Below are 22,396 nucleotides of genomic sequence, written 5' to 3'. Positions count from 1 at the left end.
GCTGGAGAGGCGTTGGGGCTTTTATTTGGCAGGCTGCTGTGAGAGGATGGCGCACTGCAGATGCGTCCATCGCAACTGCAGGACTAAAAACCCTCCTGCATTCAAGGCACTTTTGAGCCGCTGCCTATTTCTGTTTTGGCAAAGAAAGAAATAAAAAAAAAAACTGATAGTGTTTTTGTGAGATTCGAATCGCCCCCATCTCCACAAGGTAAAGCTTCCTGACAGAGACCCACATGTGGGAGTCAGCTGGAGAAGTAATTGAGCAAAGGGAAGATAGGAGAGAGTCAGGCGGAGGAGTAACTCCGCTTCAGCTATGAATAGACTCGAGGAGACTAGGAGTGTGAGCTACAGGGCAGCAACTCAGTGGGTGATGAGGGCATACCCTAGAAAATGACTGTGACAGACAACTGACAAAATGTGAAATGATGAAAGCAACATGAAGGTGTGGGGGGTGAAAACTCAATAATGCAATTGTCAATTAAAGAAGATTTCATTTCAAATTCATTGTATTCATCCGTTTTTAGCCCCTGCCACAGCCACATTCGGCAAGAGGTGGTGGACATCCTGGACTGGTCCATCATTGGCCAATCTAGAAGTGATTTCAGAGGTTTTCAATGGTTGAATTTGGATTAACAAATGTCTCTTGTTGATTTCTATTCTGCAGTGCAACCACGTGATAATTGTCCGAAATATTGACGCCCATGGAACTTTACTAAAATCCCACCCTTACATCTATTCTCTGCTTGTCCCCATTAGTAGAATACATGAGCCTCCGTGAGTATAGTATCTTCATTTCTAACGTTCTTCATCCAACATCAAGCTTCAAGCTCCTCCACATGATGATGATCCCACTGATACATTTGTTTATCTTGTCCTTGTCCCACTGAAAAGTCCAGTATCATCATCTCCACTATGTTTTTGCCTCATGGCAGCACTCATGCCTTTCCAATAAGGCTACACTTTTACTCTTTATTCAAGTTTTTAAGTTAAGTTGAGTCCCGACTCTTCGATGACTCAAGTTTTCAGACTGAATATTGCTATGATTCATGACTCCATAAATACATTTCAGCGTTCTGACAGTCAAAAACAAGTTTGTATTTGAATGGTAAGTCCATTGAAATTCTAATTCTTTTTGCTGAATAGTGTCAGAGAGAAATTACCATGTTTAGAGAAGTAGAAGCAGCAGAGGGCTTGATTGGCAACAGATCTCTAAGAAGGTGAGTGCCAGTGATGCGTCCTGACCCTGTCTAAGTGCTGTTATGCAACTGCACAATAAGGTGATCAAGCTCCAGGATGCTGAGAGCTGCAGCCCAGAGAACTGAACGCAGCAAGTGTCAAGACTGTTTTGTAAGTTGATAACGTAAGCCCCCGAATATTACACTCAACAGCCATGGACAAGTCTGTCCATCCTCCACACTAGTAAACTATTCGATAGCAACGACAACATTTCTATTTTCTTGACAGGTTACTCTACTAACACAAACTGCGCAGAGGTTCAAGAAAAGGGGCCAACACACACAAGGATTTCAGTGAATAAAAAGCGATTGATACATAACATGAAAGTGTATCGGGTGGTTTTGTGAGTCCTTTTTTAGCAGAGGAATCCAACAAGAAATATAATAGTAATCTCTGGTGCTTGCAGAATTAAATACAGCCGCCCGGAAATGTGTGTTTTTATTTCCATCAATTCAATATTAAACGTTTAACATTGACCATTGTCGACCCTGACCGTATTCAGAGTTGATTATTGGGATGAATTCTCTCTTATCACAGCCCAGACATGAGGATTCTCTGATAGGGTAAAAGAGTTACAATAAGTGGGTGTTCACCATCCAGGGTTTGGAAGGAGTAAAATTGGAACAAAAAACAGTCCAATCATTAAAAGCTTTGGTGAACTGTTCTTTTTTTCAGTGTCAAACTTTAGCCTGACCTTCATCTTGTGATGTTGCTACTTACTGTCCATTATACTAAATAAATTTGGATTAAAATGTGTAGTAATATGCAAAGATATTCTCACACAAGTGCCTTCTTTTATTATTCAAACTTTAAATAAAACAGTCCCCACTTCAAATGCTTTGTCAGACACCCAATTTTCACAGGTTGTGAAAGAGTTGATTAAAAACAAAAACTGCCCAAAAGATCAAAAGCTTCAATTTCGAACAATCGCCTTATTCGATCTGAAAGGGCAACACAAGCATCCGTTTCTCGATCACCAACCCTGCCTTCAGTCATCAACCTTGTTGAACTCACTGAATAATGTGAACCTGATGACCGTTCACACACATGCACTGACACAGTCTCACACACACACGGTCATGTGAATGGGATGTATGTGGCTGCAAGCGAGGAATAAAGTTAACCCAATATGAGAGTTTCTAATCTGGTCAAAATATACTAGGACGCAAAAATGATAATCACGATTATTTTGATTCATGTAATAGTCACGATTATTCAAACGATTATTGAACAATGAACTACAATCAAACAATGTGTCACATATAAATAATAATTTAACAGTTACATTTAACCTTCATCATGCAGGTTAAATGTTTCTCTCTAGAAACACCATCTGTATGGTCTGGCTTTAGAGAACAGTGGAGACAGAATATTTCCAGCTGAGCAGGCACTTGACTTGAATGCATAGTTTTTATGAGGTTCTGTTGAAACGTGATTTCACATTCGAAGCTTTTTTTAGTCATTTTCATGAGAAAACAAGTCTATCCTTTGATTATAAAAGGTCCATATTTGTGCACTCTTCCTGCGTGTTTGCAGTGTGATGAATGTCAAGGAGCGCTCGATTTTATCACCCCTGTTTCGGCTTGAGCGTGAAATTATCTTATGTGATTACCCACTACCAAATTGGTTTTCGAAACATCTCCGACTCAGAACGCTGGATGAGCGTCTGCTCCTTGGAGGCTCTTAGGCAGAAAAACTTGCCGCCGCTGTAAAGACAATCGAGTCGGTAGCTAAGACTGGCTAATATTATTATTACATTATTACATTGAGACAGAATGAGACGGGTGTCCGGCTAAATAATCGTTTCATGACGATTATCACTTTATCATAATCGTAGGAAGACATAATCGTAATCCCGATAAAAATTCGATTCATTGACCAGCCTTACAATATACCATTTCATCATTAACTTTCTGACTGAAATGAATTTTGTTTGTCGTATATTGTGTGTACTTCTCACTGGTCAATCCATTCCATGATGCTAGTTATTAGCACTCCACATTGACGTGATGATTAAAGAAGATGATTGACAAAATTTAATATATAGGCATCACTTTCTGCCTGAGGTCGTTCTTGTCCCCCACCTCACACAAATGCTGTAATCACAACCATGGTTATTTTCAGCTGTACAGAAAATACCGACACTCATGAAGGCGTATTCCGCAAACGTCCAAGATACATAGGTCCAACTCACTCCAATGGCATATTATATGGACATTTGGAAAGTGTACTTTTGCATCCCTTACTGACGAAAATGGCAGCCTTCAGCATTGCATGTTTATGCATTGGGGTTAAAGTGGGTTAAAATTGGGAGTTTTCCTTCCCATGCAGTGTTCCTACCTAGCATGGAGCAGCATACGTGAGACAGGGGAGCGTGAGGGACGGGGAGACGTACGGAAGCTCTCTTCATAAATCATATTGGATATAATTTGCTATTTATAACCTCCGCTACCAAAAGTCAACGTTTCACTTAGAAAGAATGGTGCGTCATCCCAAGGTTTAAAGCCTAACCCCAACCTCTGTCTTTTTTGTTTTTACGTGTCGCACTGCCGCAGGAGGCAGTGTGCTTCAACTGAAAACATAATGCATCAACCTGCAATGCTGAAGGCTGCCTTCAGAGTCAGCATCGGACACAAAAATCCTACGTCAGTGTATTAGGCCCTGAGAGTGAGGATGAGTTGGTAGGTCAGCGCTTAATCTGTGAGACAGAAAGAAATTAAGAAGAGCAACAAAAACAAGTTATGGGACTGTCAGGTCTAAAAGAAACAAAAGTTCTCGTTTATTTTAGCCTGATGAGCTCATGCAGTGGCACAAGTAGATCTACAGAATGAGAAAGGATGAATATTTACAAGGAAAAAAAAAGCAATACTATATAACAAGCCTGTGTCGCAGATGTAAAACCCATTACAATCATTGTGTCCATCACTTCTCAAAAGTCACTTTTGCTAATGGTTTTTGTCGTACCTTCTCCCCCCCAACTTCTCAATACAAACTGACACCCTGGCTCTTTATGGTAATCTTTCAAGGCTTTCATTTCACAAATCCAATGTGTGGCAAAATAAAAATAAAAAAATTTTCAAGCTAACGCACTGATGTGTCATTGAAATACCTTACCTTTTAAAAAAGCATGACTAGATTGCAGACCTCTGCCAAGCTTCTCATTCCCTCCTGTATTCTGACTGTCATCCAATATTACTGCGTACATAGTCAAATTCAAATAAGCTCAGCAGGTGGCACTAGGGGTCAGAACTCACGAGCTAGTAACCAGGCTAAACTTTGGTTATCAAGCAAGAGGATGAACAAGACGGCTGTCAAGTCATCTCTTCATTGTCTCATTAAACACACAGATTACAAATTTCATTGAAATCCATTCAGAAGTTTTCAAGTTATTTCACGACCAGACGCCGACAAACACAACCTCCCAGGCGGAGTAATAACTAAACCTCTCCGAAGCCACCAATCAACCGTTTTATAGGCATTTACTGTTATCAAATTTTATTATTAATTTTATTACCACGGCAATGAACATTCAGAGGAGGCCCCAACAGCAGCAGCGGCATCGTTTACATTAAATGACTCCTTAAGAGTTTATGATTAATGTCTGCAGAAAGCGCAAGCGGAGCAGAAAAAGAAGAGAGCAGGTGGTTACGCTTTCCCTTCTTTCATTAATGGGATAGTAGGAGCAGGGCGTAAAGCTGTCGCTCAGACTGCTGATTTACAACTTCTGACGCTTCCTCCCTCCAAAACCACTCTGGCCAAAATACACCAGTAACTGACACGTTTAGCACTTTTTTTATTTTAAGTCAGGCATCTCCGTCATCATTCTCAATCTGTCCTGTCAGCCTGCAGCAGAGAGGCTTTTCAACTCCAAGCAAGAATGCAGTGAACGCTTAAGAACATGACGTAGATCTCCCCTGGAGACTTCACGGGTGTCTGAACTGTACTTCAAGCTGGAAGCATCATTCTGTTTCCATTTAAACTGACATTCTGATTCTGTATCAATCTTTGTTGAAGGTATCATGCAGGATAGAATAAGGTGCGATTTACGCAGCCTTCATAACTCTGGAAGAATGATATTGAATGGTATATTACAGCCTGTAGTTTTGGAAGACTACCCGATTAAAGAATGGTTCTGCAGGTGATGCGGCGTATGGGATGTGGGGGCCTCTCTTCACTGTTATATCCACTTGCCAGGGAACACCAGGATTGGAAGGGTAGCCAGTGGACCAAGTGCTCTTCATGGATCCGGGCATGTTCACCGTGAGCACATGTGACAGCCATGAGAGTGAGGAGACGCCATGGAGAGCATTGCCTTCAATGTCCTCCAACACGACCAGTTTGGTGGTGGCTCCGATGTAGTGGGTTTGGGGGAAATCTGCACAGGTAGGAGCACCCTTGACTGGCATTAGGAAATGGGAAGAGATACTCAAGCCCCTTGTCACACCAGGTGCCGGTGCATTGGGCCAGACGTTCCTTATGCCCACACTCATGGGGCTGCAGTCTGTCTCAGTCTCTGTGTCGTGAACATATTGACGTTCTAGAACCATTACAGTTAGTGAAAAAATACTTTCAGGGTAAAATATGTCTGGCTGTTGCGTGCATAGTTGTCAGAACTGATATCCTAACAGTGGACTTAAATTCTACTGAATCCCAACAGGATCCCAACACTAGCATGTGACATCATTGTTCACAAACTCTGAATAAGTCTGATTCCGGTCAGGCAGCTCTGGGACATCATGTGATTTTGAATCCAATGCCACCCCACAAACTGTCTGGGTTTTGAGTGATGCCATGATCCAGATCTGTGTGGTGGTTCCTCAGGAGACCGTTACGTATCTCTTCACCATATCAGAACACTTTTGGAAGGTAGGCCACTCACACTACTAACTCTCATAGTGGATGCTTACAGGGACATTTCAAAGGAGACACATTTTTGATTTGCACCTAGAATGCTCCATCAGTTGGGATCCATTACATGTTAAGTGTCCTTTATTTGTAGTCAGCCATTGATCACCAGTGTATAAATTCACCCTGCAGCTCACAATAAAACTCACCTGCTGCTTACTAACATTCAGCCATAATTCAAGCGGCCCGAACAGCTCCCTGTTTATTTTGGTACACATTAATAAAGTGGTACATTTTTGTAGCACTAAATTCCATCTGCTCCCATTCAACCGCTGTTCCGTTTACTTGCTCCTTTATGAGCAGGTTATTGTTTCATATTTCCATGAAGGTTTTCCAGACACCTAAGGGGCGACATTAACACCTGGGTTTTGATTAGTGTGTGATTGTTTTACAATAACAAAGAAGTGAAACTAATTTTCAAAGTAGATGAATACTCTCGCCAGTAACAACTTGCTCTCACTGACAGATCATAAGATGTTCCCCCAGTCAGAACTGAGACGAATTCTGGCAGCCACTTAATGTTTAAAATCATCCTTGTATTAATAACTCTGACACAAACGCCGAACAACCCAGGAGCACTGACTCTATCCAGAAAAAAACCAGAGTAAACAAGAGACAACCCAATTTCCAGACAAATAAACCACTGTCCTACATGTGCAGCCGCCTGTGAAACAAGTGCGACTGACGACAAAGATGAGACGCCAGAGAAAACACTCAATGAGTCTGTGTCATTGTAATCTCTTTACGCATCAAGCGGATTATTACTGACCACAAAACTTCACGCCAATAACCAAATAACCAACATTTCGCAGTTAGTTAGTTTAAAAGAAATACTTCCTAATTTTTTCCACATAAACAAATATGTAAGAAAATATCACAAAGTTGACATGAATAAAAATTATGTATAAACCTCAAAACATTTATTGTTAAATGAAGTTGCCAGGAAATATGGGCTTTTTCATTTCATTAAAACCCTTCAGTTCAATTTCTCAGTGATTTAATTGTTGAACCTGATGATCGGTCTTTTCACCTCACTTAACCAGCGCGTCGTATGCATACGCAACATGTGCTAAAACAATTGAACCACCAATTAGCCGCAGAGATGAGTTCAGGAGGGAAGGGAAAACACTCGAGCAACCGTTTGAAATTTGCATGATGCCAGAGCAAAACCACAGTGAGGAAAAACAGTCATCGCTGTAAGGTGGACTTGGGCTGTAAGACAAGTCATCCTGAATGTGATGTGTAATGTTTCATACAAACAGAAATGAAAACGAAACATGATCATCAGAGGAGTGGCGATTTTTTGCAGTTTATGACTTAATCTGTTCAGCAACTACCAGTCAGAACTCACCATCACAGGACAGAATTCAATATGAAATGGCCAGATGAGGAGAAAAACCTCAGACATTTGCAGATTTTTTGGCCAAAGCACAACTGACACTGTAAGAGAGGTTAGAAACCATTCCGTAAATGAGTGATGATACTAATGAAGTATTAGTTTTTGGTCCTTGAGGCAAAGACCCTTATCGCTTTTTATTGTCTATTTATCAGTTTTATACTGGGGTACATTTCTATATTTTAAATCAGAGATCATCTTGGAAAGATTGAATTTAATATACACAAATGGGTTGGAAATTTGGGGAATCTTTTTGTTGCTTGCCTATTTTAATAAGAGCAGTTTAATCTAATCTAATCTAATGTCTACAATATAATGTGACATTTTGTTTTTTGAGGTTCAAATTAAAAACACACCAGAAGATTTAAAACTTGGTGGACAATTGTTGTACCATCCACTATGACCTTAAACATGATTAGACCCACTTACAAATGCAAAAATATCACACAAAAACAGTTATCTTTATTATCGTCTAAAGAAAATCATGTTGAGTCCATTAACGGCAAATTACACATGAAGTAAGTAGACTGAGTTGGTTGAGTAAATGGGGTCAAGTAAAGGCCAAACTGGCCCCAGAGGCAGACTGGCTGTGGGCTGAACGCTGCTGACCTACATTAATACCAACCACAGGAGCATCAGGGCCATATAACAACCCCGACCTCCCGCATCCTCCCTTTCTGTCTCTGCGTGAAATGATTCCATCTGTCAGTCTCAGCTGGGAAGCAACACAACTGATACACACATCTACAATTAACACACACAAAAAAAAACCTACAAGGGAGGCATGGAATAGAGAGGCAACCAGCATGGAACGCTTCACACTGAGAACCATGTTTACGTAAAACTCAAATATTGACTATTTAGAAAACTCTGGAAATACATTGCTCTCAAAAGCCTCAGTCACCATGGAGGTCATGTGGGCATTTGCCTGTCCATAGACCAGGAAGCTACTGCACCTGAGCTCATTGCTAGCAACAATATTTCAAATGTTACAACAGGTACTGAATTATAAAGATTAAAAAATATATGTAGGGTGATAACAGAACGTGGTTCGACCTTACATAGACCATCTTGTTGCATTTTATGTGTTGTACTTTGTTAAATAATTGTTAATTATTGAGATTTACATCAACAACTTTTTTTCTAACTCTCATTTTCCATTTTATTAATTTATTATTAATTTATATTGCTGCTGTACCTGGAACTTCAAACCTTCACAAATTCACAAATTCTTTAAATTATTTTAATATGACATATATATATATATATATATATATATATATATATATATATATATATATATATATATATATATATATATATATATATATATATATACGAACATCTGCTGTGCTGTTTTGTTAATAAGAAAACTATATCCAGCATTATCCTGTTCTGTTCACTTTGGATCTTCTGAGCCTGTACAAGCTATTCCTTTAAAAGCAAGTCAAATTTGCAAGTATAAATCCACACAGGTGAGGCCTGTTTATGCGAATATTCAAAGCAGGAAGTTCAATGTTGCTTCAAGTAAATGACATGCAATGAACAACGACAACCTGCAGTCTTGTGTTCTGGCAAATCAAGAGCTTTATTTTAGTGTGACATCTTGTGATGGCTTTAGTGGCTTCAGGAATCAAACGAGAACCGTAGAATCATTGGATATTACGGGAGATCACGGACAGGTCCCCAGTGCATTGCACATGTCAACAGACAAATCTCACAGAGACCAGTAAAAATCGTTCATGGTCATATAAAGGTATCAGTGACTCAACACCAGATGCTGTGGTGCTAACCATCAGGTGCAGCTGATCCTTTTATCCATTCCACTCCTAGTTAAACCCAGAATTCAACCTGCAGAGTACCATGCTAATGACATGTACTTGGGGCCCACTACAGATTTTTAACAGCTGCTCTCCAAAGATGTTTCCATGCAAACCTCCATTAATGCAGAATTTGCTCCAATAGAGTGCTCATCAACCCATCATCTTTTTAGAATGCCTCCTGAACACTGTGGCGAGATGTTCAGGACTTCTTTAACTTCAATCCAAACACAAAACCTAGCTGTCTGAAAGAAACCAAAAGAATTGATAACACTTAATATGAACAACTTACTTATTTATCTACCGTTAATATTTGGAAAATCTGTGTTATTTCAGTGGGTATTCCAGGGTAAAATCTAGTGGGTTTAAGACACAAATCAGTACTTATAATGAATAGGTACTCGCTAATATGCTGTAAATATATGTATGAATAAGTCTTTCATTTGTAGTAATAAAGGGTCCTAATATAAGGCGTGACCATAGAATTTCCTAATAGTTGCATGTCGAGGGTCAGCAGGGTTCTACTCCGGGCCCCCTATGCCGCTAAGGCGCTGGGGAGAACCCTGGTCTTATTACTTCAGCTGTACGGTCTAAAGCAGCACAAAAGTGCCAGGATTTAGATTCACACCCAAGCGAAAGCTCTCAACACGGTTTCCCTCCTGCTGTTTCATTTAAAAGCATCAGAGGTTTTCTCACTAGGAATTATAGGGAAAGAAAACAGCAACTGTATTAAGATTATGTTCCCAATTTGACACAGCCTGTCACGACTGGTGGCATTTTCCAAACAATTACCTGAGGAAATGTAACCTCTATCATGCTCCAGACTGAATTAGTGGAGTTCCAGGCAGCTTCTATACACACTAAAATGATTTAAAGCAGGGTTTGCCGGAGCTAAAAGGAGCTGTGAGACGTTGATTTTTAACTCCACTCCCCTGAGGAGTATTCACTGTGGACAGAGTGGAAGAGGCCGCTGCATCTCTCACAGTGAGCAAAATATTAACCCACAGAACAGCCCTTCTGGTTCAGGCTCAGTAATCATACATCTTCACATGGGTGAAAATCAAACACGCCTTTGTGCGAACAAGCTGACGAGTTGAAAAGCCAAACGTCCCGCTGAGTCTCTCAGCAGCAAGGAATCAAAGAAGCAGCCTCGGGCTCACCCGACTCTACTAACCAGATTGATAAAGCTGATAGGTGATGTGATGAGACTGCAGTACATGACTCTGCCACTCGTGATAGTGTCCTTAGCAGAAACCAAAAACCAAGCCTCAAAGCTGGGTGAAAACGGCTGTATATAGATAAGGCCTTTCATAATAGAGGACATTCAAGGTGTATAAAAAGTTTGAAACCAAAAACAAGAGATAGAAGAAGATCTTTTTCTAATCTCCGTCTTTTCTTTCCCATGCGCTGTTTCCTGACAGGACACCTCGATAAGGAGACACACAGCGTATTGACACACCGTGTTTTCCTGCCACCCAATCATTAACCACGTTTTGCTATTCCTCCACGCCACAGATAAGTGAAGCTGCTCATTTTCTTCACCCCCTGTTCGGCATCAAGTCGATAACCGCCTTTGTGCGACATTGTGTAAGCATGTTTGTGTTTGTAGCTGCAGCCCCACTGATGTCCCCCGCTCGCTTAAATCAATGAGAAGTGCAGCCTCTCATTTAACAGCGGAGTTTAGCAGTCAAATGCGTTCATGGACTTCCGCCAGGCTTCCCTATTTGGCTGCCAGCCAGTATTTAAGCAAGCAAAGAGGCTGTTGAGGGGAGCGGCACGTTGACGGCTTCAACATAAACGCCCGGCACTTACAAATAAAGGTGAGGCCGGTCTACTTTCAGGACCGCGACCTTGCGACCTGGATTCAACCAAGTTTCCTGGTGAAAAATCTACACCACAAAACACCTATTACTGAGAAAAAGCATTGTTTACACAAATAAATAGTCAAACTCATAGTGCAACTTAATGAATAATGAAAAAAAAGTAATAGTTATAAAATAAAACTTTTTGCTGGATTGTATTAGAAAATCTAATATTCGAGCTGGTGGCAACTATCTACTATCATACAACTAGTCTTGGTTCAAATGACATAGTTGAGGGACAAAGAATACCTGTCGTGAATAAGGGTAAGGCCTCCATGTTTCTGCCTTTTACTTTACTTTTTTTTTTTACTTTCAATTGGATTTTCAGGAAATGTTTACTATCTGACAGGTGTTAAAATTTAAATGGTATTCTGAAGTTCCACCTACATCTAGGAAGGTTTTGAAGGTTTGCTTGCAGCTCCTCACGCGCCCAGACATAAAATCACATCACAAAAATAAATCAACTTTTCTTTGACCGTGGTGACAAGATATGTTCTGCAGTCCAGACAGTCTTGGTGTTGCTGGATGACATCACATTGGTTGTGACGTGTCAGGAGTTCTGTAAGATAATGTACCTAGTAACTCAGAGAATCCCAGCGTTCTATCAGCGGTCTTTGGATTGGAAAGGCCGCTGACACAAAACCTATTGGTCATGAGACAGCCCAATACTTGAATATTATTATTGACATAATTTTATTCAGTGTGTTGGGAAGCTAGCTCCTTCACTAAAGTATGTGCTGTCTCAGTGTACTGTATTTCTTGTTCAAAACACCATAGAGGGGGGATTCGGAAAATATGAGAGGCAAATGCAGGACTAGATTTCTGTGAAAAAAAAGTCAGTTAAATTGGAAAAAAGCAAATGAAATAAATAATAAAATAATGCAGAAGTTGTAAAAACATGAGAGTAGATAATTTTGATGAAAACAAAACAAACAAAAACAAAGAAATTCTAGTTAGCTGGATGTAACTCCAGTTCTATGAGTACATGTGAGGCCCTCTGACTGACTTTGCTTATGGTTTATCCTTCCAACCAGAGGAAAATCAACCCTTTTTTCACTCAGACTTCACTCAAGAATAAACCAATAGTGAAGTCCATTACAGGGTGGAGCAAAATTCGGAAACCATAAAGAACTGAATGCTTTAATGCCTTGACACCAGATTTTTTTTTTCAAGCCACATACTTCCTCAGACATCAACCGAATCAAAGTCACACTTCAGTAGTGACTGGGAAATTGACTTGTAATAAGTGCGAGTCAAAGGGTCCAAGAGAATATTGTTCTCTTGGACATCCTAGTACTTTGATACTTAGAAGCATCAAGCCTATATATTTTAGGCAAACTTTACTTAAAATAACAATTATTACCTTTGTATGACACAAATATGATGAGTACTACAGTTCAAACTATTTTAACCAATGTCATTAATAGGTTACTAGAATGGAGTCCTCAAATGGGGTCGCAGAAGCCTATAGTGGCTACTTGGTGAGAGAGGCGGTGGCACTCTGGACAGGTCGCCAGTCCATCTCAAGGAATATAGACAATAGACAATCAACCTCACTCACAAGCCTACAACAATTAGTCATCAACTCATTGCTGTGGGAGGAAATTGGAGTGCCCAGAGGAAACCCATGCGCATGCAGGTTGAACATACAAACCCCACCAAAAAGGACCTAGGTTGTAAGAATAAGGTGGATTCTAACTTGTGACCTTCTGGCCGCGACTGCAGCACCAATAAAAAAAAAAAAGAAAAAATCTTTAGAAAGTTCTTCATACCGCTCAAGAGAACATAAGTATATAAACGTCTCACTACAGGGATTCCCTGCTAGAACCCCTGGGGGCGCTGGCTGCCCGACACCCAGCTTGTAAAACAAGTTGTTAAACTTTATCTACATCATAACCATAGCAATAATACAGCACAGATGCCAGAACTTTAGAAATAGATTTCCCAGAGGCACTTTCTTTTGGAGCAAGTACATAAGCCCTCTCTTTGTGTCGAGATAATCTCTACGCTGCCATAAAAACGGGATGTAATCATTTATTAGGAAATTATATTCAGCCTCGACTTTATCATTTAATAAAATGAAGCAGCACCTTCTGCAGATGAAAGTAGCAAAGAGAAAAACTGCTTGTGTTCACAGAGCAGAAGTTCCTAATAGCCTCCGCAGTCCCCGAGCCATTAGCATTTAAATATTCAAGAGTCATGCTCCTTTCAAAATGCCATTTTTACTCAGCTGCGAGGAGAGTTCGCTGGTTGTCATAAACAACTTTTATTCTAAATTTCGAGGACCTTTTCAAATGTCAGGACCAATCAAATGCAACAAGACGGGTCCCCGGGTAAAGAAGCAATATATCTGAGGGGGGCAGAGAAGTGGACTCAGGAGCGTGTTCACCTGCTCACTGAGAGAGAAGTGGATAAGCAGTTCAAAGACAGCGGGTGGGGGAGGAACTTGGTGAAAGGTGTTTTCAGAACCTTTTCGCATGAATCATTCAGACAGTTGGAAATATTTGTGGCTCCTTTTTTAAAGTGAATAAGAAGCGGATTGAAGTCTAACCTGATTTATGGAACGGGTCATGGGTGGGAAATCACATTGACAAATGAAATCATGCAGTGGGGGTGGTGTGAGGGACTGTCAACCCGAGTTTTAAAATTTAAAATTGGTCTAAATGTCTGTCATAAGACAGAAGGCAATTGAAAAAAAAAAAAAAACATTGACAGGATGTGACCACTTGAGAGCGCAGACCTCTGCCTAGCAGCTTATTTACATGCATATTGTCATTTTATTTTATTTTAATTTTGTTGGAAATAGATTGTATACTTACGATACGAATCAATGAAATACAAGACAATAAAAGTTCTCAAGCCAAAGTTAAGAAAATGCATGATAAATTAAGAATATATTTCAATCGTTGATACTAACTGGTAAAATGAAACAGTTGCCAAGAAAATACCTAATGAGGGAAAACAAACAAAAAAAGCAACGTTTGATCCATCAGCTTTTCTCTTTTGCTTCTTCGACGTCTGACTTGCCAGAAGGATCTGATGCAGCATCCTGACAACTGGTGAGAAGCACCACAGGCATTCCTGCCTCTAATATCAATGTTCAACATGAAGGATTTTCATCCATTCATGCGCTCTAACCGGTAAATAATGTCCTTGACACTTTCACTGTGTCGAAAAAACGTGTGCCAGAACTCTGTGCAAACACAAGTGACTCCCAAAATACCAACTCCTATGCCCCACTTTCTCCCTTGTCAGCGAAATCAGTCATTGAAGTTTTCTCAGTGAAGTGGTGCTCAGCAGAATCCGAGCGAACAACAGAGCCGGAGCCCACTTCAGCATTTTAGACATCTCTTTCAGTTTACTGCTTCCCCAACATCAGCAGGATGGATCCTCCTGACACAAGTCTATGTCAGCTGGACTGGAACTGAAGTTCAGTTGAGACACAATGGAGCCCCTTCCTCCTCCTCCTCCTCTTCATGCCACCTCCCTTCTGAGATGCTGAGCCAGGACAGAGCAGGCAGGAAGGAAGGATCAGAAAAATAAAACTCAATCCATCCGCCCTCAGTGTATATGTGAGCACAGCTCCACTGATATCTCTTTCCCTCAGTTCCTGCCTCTCTTCATTAGCTGCTGTCTTGTCTCCACTTCCAGGAAGGCACGCTCATCCAGGAGGACATTATTAGCTGTCAGCATTAACAACCAGCACAGCAGACCAGGTTTCATAACACAGCGTTCGCAGGAAAACTGTTGCCAGTCAGGACAGCGAGCTGTGTGCAGATGGCGCTTCGTCTCAGCTTGCCTCGTCCCTGTGAAAGGGCACGTATAGTTTTCGTCAAATCCTCTGTGGTTTCCCTAAAAGTTTGTGGCGAGCATTTAAAAACTTCAGAGCGAAGCCAACTCACAGCCCCTCCCTCCCTCGTGACTGCATCTATCTCTGGCTAATGTTACTAACATTCAGTCGAGCACAATTAGGAACGCTTCGGAGAAAAACAGCCGGCCATTAAGGACCGGCGAGGACGTCGCAGTGCTGCTGGTTTACACGAGGTGGGAGTTTGTTTAACAGCCAAGTGCTATAAGCAAGCCCGCGTTAATAAAAGCAGCAAACTAATAGGAACGATTCTGTCATTACATTTGCCCTTTTCATTGTTTACAGTATTTGGGAAGTTATTAGGGAAGATGGCAGAATGAGAATAACCCATTCTAAGGTGAAGAAAAATATTATCCATAGGTGATAGAAAGCGCCTCCTCCAGCTAATTAAGAAAGGTCAGGCTACATCATCTCTTCACCTCTGACTAAAGAAGAAAAAGCAGAAAGAAAAAGAAAATTGCCCGCTGCTCAAGCTCAACTCAGTCCTGGTATCTCTTTATAATAGTTGCTGTTTCAAGTTTTTTTTGTATTGTGACATTTCCGTGGGATTTAAAAAATGGTCATGTGCTCTTCAGTTTCTAAAGTGACCTCCACTCGTGACATGGTTCTGTAACAAAGAAATATCATGGTGGACGCTTATGATGTTCCTCCTCTGCTTCAAACAAAAACTAGTCAAAAAAAAAAATCCTGGTTGGTAACCCCAGCGTGCGAATGCGTACACCACTTTCTGTAGCAGGCTAGAGTCGCCGTGGAAAGTATGGCAGGCTGGAGAAACCCGCTCCCTTCTGGGGGCATGCCGAGCCGTACTCTGGACGACATTTAGATCCCTCAAAGCAGAGCAGATGTGGTTCTGCTTTGAACCTCTCTTGATCAAGGGTCTCAAACTGATCCACAAAAGGGCCACAGTGAGAGCAGGATTTTGTTCCAACCAGTCAAGAAGACACCTTTTACCCAACCAGGTGTCTGAAGACTGTGATCAATTAAATGTCAGTCAGGTGTTGCTTGTTGCAGCTGACACATGACTGGTTAAGCTATGTGTTCTTGTTTGGTTGGAACAAAACACCCACTGCGGTTCTTTGAGAGCCAGTATGAGACCCCGGCTCTAGACGACTGTTCTCCTGACCCTTACTCTAACTGTCCAAGGCACACTGCAGAAGGCTCCAGGAGGCACCTTTTGTCATTATCCAACATAACGCTAATAACATGTCAGAGCACTTAAGCACGCTTTCTTGTCCTCCCCCCATTTCTGTCGCCGCCGCCTTCCTCCCCCTGACTTCTGCACCTAAGCCCCGCCCTCAAATGCTGTCACTGGTGAAAAAAATAAAAAAGCATGGTGACACTCATTCAACACAGTCCTTTCCTCCTGTGAGCGATCAACCTTTGAATACTGCATTAATGTGTAGTAGCATCATTGTCAATGTTAATAAACATTTATTTTCAAAGAAATTAAATCACAGAAAAATGGCAAAAATATAATTTTAAAATAAGAACTTATTAAAAAAGGATATTCCCATACATATAAACTTCGCAATACAACTATAATTACAATGTATTCAATATTTTCAATTAGATCAGATAATTAAAAGAATTCTTGGGTAGCAATGATATATGATGTAGTCGTAGCGACCCCGAGGAAGGCTTGAGCCAGCAACTTTTTAAAAATACATTCAGAGAAATGACCATGTAAAACCACGGAGAAAATTAGCCTACAAGTAGCACGTCCCACTTTCATACCCTGAACTCTTAGGAAGGTTTGATGTTCTTCCAAATATGCCTCTCACACGGTACAACTTTTGGTTATAATGCTAAGCGTGGATAAATACATTGCATTAAATAAATGCATTGTTCCTTCTGTGATGAACTGAGAAAGAGGAGATGTAATTTGGCCCTCTCTTCAGAACAGGAGTTTGCCACAGCTGCGACGATACAATAAAACAAGACGTGAGGAACAAACAACTCTCCCCGACTTATATGATACACAGCAACGTGCGCCCACACAGACAAGAGAACAAGAGCATCCACTATCTTGCAAACACTCTGAGCGTCTGCTTTGTCGGTGGAGAATATCAAACACCTGCTGCCGTTTCCGATCGTCCACTTCCTTCGTATTAAAATTCAGTGAATCGCGGTGAAACAGAAGCCGCTGTAACAAGCTAGAAACATTTGTAGATTGCACCAATTACAATGAACAGGCAGTGGAAATTCACAGAGCTAAACAAGTGAGATGCGAGAACAAAAGCCGCTGTGAAGCAAAAGTGTTCTCTGGTTCACAAGAAAATCTTTCTTGTTCCCAACATCAAAGCCGCCGTATTATATGAGAATCACGTTCTCCAGATCTGTGTCACTTCACACAAAGAACAATGTATCCCAGAAATAAAACATCACGCTCGAACTTTTGCTTCAAGAATCAACACATCGATCTTAAAGTGATCCATGTGTACATTTTGCCGTGATTTCACACCTATTCCCAGATCACTCAGTCACATGACTGTACAATCCTTTTCCAGGCAACTCCGATGGGAACTTTTAGGAGCCGTTAGTGGCTCTGCCATTATGGGAATTCTCAGTAGAGAGCTATTTCAGCAAATGACTCTTTTAAACAGGGAATCAGACTTTGGGAATATGATTAACTAGTTGTAATTGCTTCGCTTCAAGACGTGGGAAATAATTAGCCTGACAAAGGGAGCTAAAACAATGCAACAAAGCATTTAAAAATAAAGCTGTGTGATTTAACTGCATTATAAAAAATGTCCTCCTTAAATCGACTATGCTGTAGCTGTGTACATAGAGCAGAATCCCCAGCTGAATCCCCCCACACTTGTTCATCTATGTACAACAGGCACAAATCATGTTAATAATCACAGTACACTGACTCCGGGAGTCACAGGGGAATATCCGCAGAAGCAAATGAGACTTGTGATACGTACAGACACACTCGCATGTACGCCAGCGCGCCGGATATCATAAATATGTAAGTGTTGGTTTTGCATTTTTGTTGGCGTTTTCTTTCCCTGGCAATAAATCAAAAAACAGGGCTGTCGTGAGGATGGTGAGAGGCTGTCTGTGATGCGTTGGCCTTGGGATGCGCGAGAGGAAGTTCAGACCCCAGCAGAGATGAAGAGGAGGGAAGCAGGAGGAAGTGAGACACGCTATTATGCTAGAGAATATTTAGCAGGAATGAGAAAAAGCCCCTCGTTTAATCTATACTAACTTATCGACACAAGAAAGAAAGCATCTTAATACCAGTCAGCCGACAAGGCTGCCAGCTTGTGAAACATTCCGCTTGTTTTGACATTTACAGCTTCAAGCCAGAAGAATTACTTGGAAACCCCCTTAGATTCCTACTTCTCATTTATCAGATCACATCCTAGCATGGCTGATGCTTGATGCGTGATGGGTGGGAACCAGATAAGCACTCAGAGAGCGCAGACCTCCACCAAGCCTCTACCTCAGCTGTAAATACAGCTTGCTGTCAAGTTGACAAAACAGAGTCCATGATTCATGAAGTGTGTTGGCAAAAACAAAGTTCATCCAAACTCAAGCTACCTAAATGAACGCATCACATATAAGTGGATTTTTTTTCGAAACCCTACTGATCACCACCCCATGTCTTAACCCTTTAGGCAGCATAGTCACAAAATTGCATCAGACAATATTGTGGCATTTAAGCAAGCTGCAATTATGGAACCAGATGTAGCTACAACTTTGGGCAAGCAGATGGGAGACACCTGTAACTTCAATTCAAGCAACATTTGTGAGCGTCTTTATTCATCCTGCGGCGTAGATATTCAGTGGTGCAGCCAGACAGAAAGTGACGTTCTATCGGCGTGCAGTGTACTGCGTTCATTTGTGGTTGAGGAATGTGGTGGAGGCATTGTGAAAACAAAACACTGCTAATGGGGAATGTAAAAAAAAATAAAATAAAATAAAAAAAACACGGAAATAGCGGCAGATGTAGCAGAAGACAAAAACACTGCAAGTAGTATTGGAGGCTGCAGTGGTGTTCATGACTCCACTGTATGCACCGCCATCACCACAAGTGCAAGAGAGACGAGGAGTCACCAGATCCGTAAAAGGTTATGTAATTCAATATGGCTTCCACCAGTTGATGTCATAATATACAAAATAGATGGTTGAATTTACTTCCATGCCAAACTTCGGGCCTTTTATTTTATGTGCCGATGCCTACAGCTTCAACACGCAACCTTATTTTCAGCTGTCCACAAGTCAATATCATCAACATGTGACGTCATAAAAGTGGATACCAACGACAAATGACTGCCGTTCACTTAAAATGATCTCAATGTTCGTGAACATTAATGTCAAGCTTTCTTTTTGAGTTGTGCAGTTGACAAATTAAAAAGAAAAAAAAACAGCACAGTGGAAACATGACAAATGTAATGAACTCTTTTATCTAACTTGTCTCAATTAGCACATAGCTAGCCTTCACTTTTTAACAAGCCATGTATTAAATGTGTCCTTACAAGTCATCTATTATAACTGTGAAGTGCAAAAATTGGGATTGGGAAGTCATTTATAGTTGTCAAGACATGATGAAAATGGCGGCATTCAACGTAGGATTGTAGCTAGCAGCTGAGGCAAAAGCGCTAACATAAATAAAGGCTATTTTACCTTAAAAAAATGACCTGTACTGATAAAAGAAAGTAAGTTTTCTCGTTGAAATAGTCCAAACACAATTCCAAGCTGACTAGTTCACAAATGAATAGCCATGTAAATGGGTGAATAGGTGTTGGTGGCGGCGCCTGTGTACTTCCAAGTTCCCCGGCCTGTGACAATACCCACCGGGGGAGAGCAGATGTCCTTGCCAGCAGCACATCTGCATACAGCCTCAATCTCCACCCCTTCAGTGGCCAGACAATGGAGCCGCCCTCCTCCTCCTCCTCCTCCTCCTCTTCTTCGTCCTCCTCCACTTGGATTTTCTTCCCATAAGAGCTCCCAAAATGCACCGATAATAAAGACAAGTGGAGAGTTGCCGTCCCTCTCTGCCAGGAGTGAGAAACAAAGGGCTTCTCCTCTGTCTGTTCAGACCCAGCACGCAGGTGCTGGCGTGGGTGGACGCCTAATTGGCTCGTCCATTAAGAGCTCATTCATTAGGCGACTCTGGAAATATACTGTGTGGAACTTTAGGAAAGTCCCACGTGTGTGTTTTGCTAGTTGATTCGGAGCTTCGCACTCCTGACTCAACTCGCCAGCTTCCATACAAACATGACTCCCTCCCTCCCTCCCTCCTCTGGCTGATGGCGCAGGGACACATGGAGGCGAGGATCTTCCCCCCGAGAAACTACACCGAATATTGACACAGCACCTTCAGCCATCCGCTCGCGTCCTACCTCGACTGGACGTTTAGTGAGAGTTCACTCCTCGGCTCTTCCAACGGCATCGCATTTCGAATTGTTATCTCGGGTTCAGACAGTGATCCACCTTTCAGATGTCATGAGAAGAACTTGGCTCCTGAACGCAGCGGGACAAATCTTCGCTGCCGCCTGTCGGCGCGCGTGTTGTGAGGGGGCGACGGAGTCGTTCCGTCGCTGGTGATGTTTACTTGGGCGGTTCATGAAAAGCACTCGTATTCTTTTCCTCCTGCCAGGATTGAGAGGTGTGTATCAGTTTGCTTTTCCCTTTTTCCCTCTCTCTCGCTTTTTTGAGCGAGGCGGAGCCTTCTTGCCCACTTCTCCTACACACACACACACACACACACGCCACGCGCTCGCGCATACACACACAAAAACACACACCGTGACTAGATACTTCAATGTTGCGTTTGGATTTTTAAACACTTTATAATAATCAGGCTAAAACAGTCAGCTGCAGGGATGGAGAATTGAGTAGAACATATATATATATATATATATATATATATATATATATATATATATATATATATATATATATATATATATATATATATATATATATATATATATATTCATACATAACAAGAGAAGACTTGAAATCCAATTTTTTTATTGGTGAACTGTGCTTCATAAATGAAATCCAAAAGTGAAGGTCAAGCACATCCGTAAACCAGTTAGGCCAGGCGCATTATTCAAAAATGTAAATCAAACAGCAATACCGTTACATAAATAAAATAAGGCTGTTTTAAAAAATGAAATCCAAATACAGCGATTCAGTTAAATAAATAAAATTCTGAAATAAAATAAGGCTGTCTCAAGTAGGCACTTAAGCTCAATATAGCAATTCAAAAATGAATAGTAGAAGTATAACACGCTTCTACGGGTCCTTCAATGGGCCAAAATTCAAATGCGCAAGCATTGGCTCGCCACCGTTGATACTCATTAATAATTAATTGCGTTAAATTTTTTACCGCGTTAAATTGCGGCGTAATTATTTAATCGAATTAATGCATTAAAATGACTAATATATATATATTTATTACATATACCCATATGACACACATACACACAATATAATTATATTAATAATTATTAATTAATTACAACAAATAATTAATTTAATTTCACAGTTTGCTCTCCAGACAACACAGAACCTTTGTAAGTGCAGGAGTTCCTAGTCCACTGATCACACTGATGCACAAGACACGTGGCAGCTAGGATGATAACAACAGCAACAAACATGGAGGAATCCCTGAACAAAAGCAAACAAAAGCATCTGTTTGCTTTTATTCAGGGAGGTTTTTCACTACACAATGGCCAGGGTTTCCACTACTCTGAATGCACTTGAAATTCTTATAAAATTGGAATTCTTATACTAATATTTTCAAGACATGAGAAGAGCTTTAGCTTAAAAAAGGTGACATAAAAACTTGAATATAGCCACCATTGTGATTTGTTGTGCTGTTGCTAAACAATATTTTGTTGTTTAAATGTTTGTATGGGTCCTTCATTTGATTCAGTAATATACATTCAAATTGAAAAATGTGGCTTCTTGTGGCAAATATTCTGACACCATTAAAGTGCGATTAATTGAGATTAATTAACTAGATTAATTTTTTTGATCGAATTTTTTTAATGAGGTTATGGAGGAGGATATTAGCTGTCAGATGTGATGGACACTTAGGCCATAGATTACGGCGCCTATAGAATTTGGAAGATATTGCCTGTCATCCATTCACTCATTAAAACACATCACATTATTCTTTGTATTGTTTGTGTGTTCATCATTCATGTTTTTGTGTAAGAATCAATGAGGACTATCGAACAGAGTATTAGTATCCTGCCTGTTGCATTCGGTTATATTGTGTTGTTTAATGGAGTTGTGCCCCAAAATTCAAAACACATCTGAGTTTTAGGTTTTTCATTTTTAAATT

At 40.8% G+C, this 22,396-nt stretch overlaps 1 protein-coding gene across 3 annotated transcripts in view; it reads right to left on the bottom strand.

The window, feature by feature from the left end:
• Positions 1-20,733, bottom strand: part of ctbp2a (C-terminal binding protein 2a) — a 67,978-nt gene extending 47,245 nt beyond the window's left edge. For all 3 annotated transcript variants that reach the window (XM_053876103.1, XM_053876107.1, XM_053876108.1), the window contains exon 1: positions 20,439-20,733. The gene's annotated coding sequence lies outside the window, so the exon portion shown is untranslated. The remainder of the gene's footprint in view (positions 1-20,438) is intronic.
• Between the last annotated feature and the right edge of the window lie 1,663 nt (positions 20,734-22,396).

The sequence above is a fragment of the Synchiropus splendidus genome, chromosome 9, assembly GCF_027744825.2.
Source record: "Synchiropus splendidus isolate RoL2022-P1 chromosome 9, RoL_Sspl_1.0, whole genome shotgun sequence".
Classification (NCBI taxonomy): domain Eukaryota; kingdom Metazoa; phylum Chordata; class Actinopteri; order Syngnathiformes; family Callionymidae; genus Synchiropus; species Synchiropus splendidus.
This window is presented reverse-complemented; position numbering and strand designations above follow the sequence as displayed.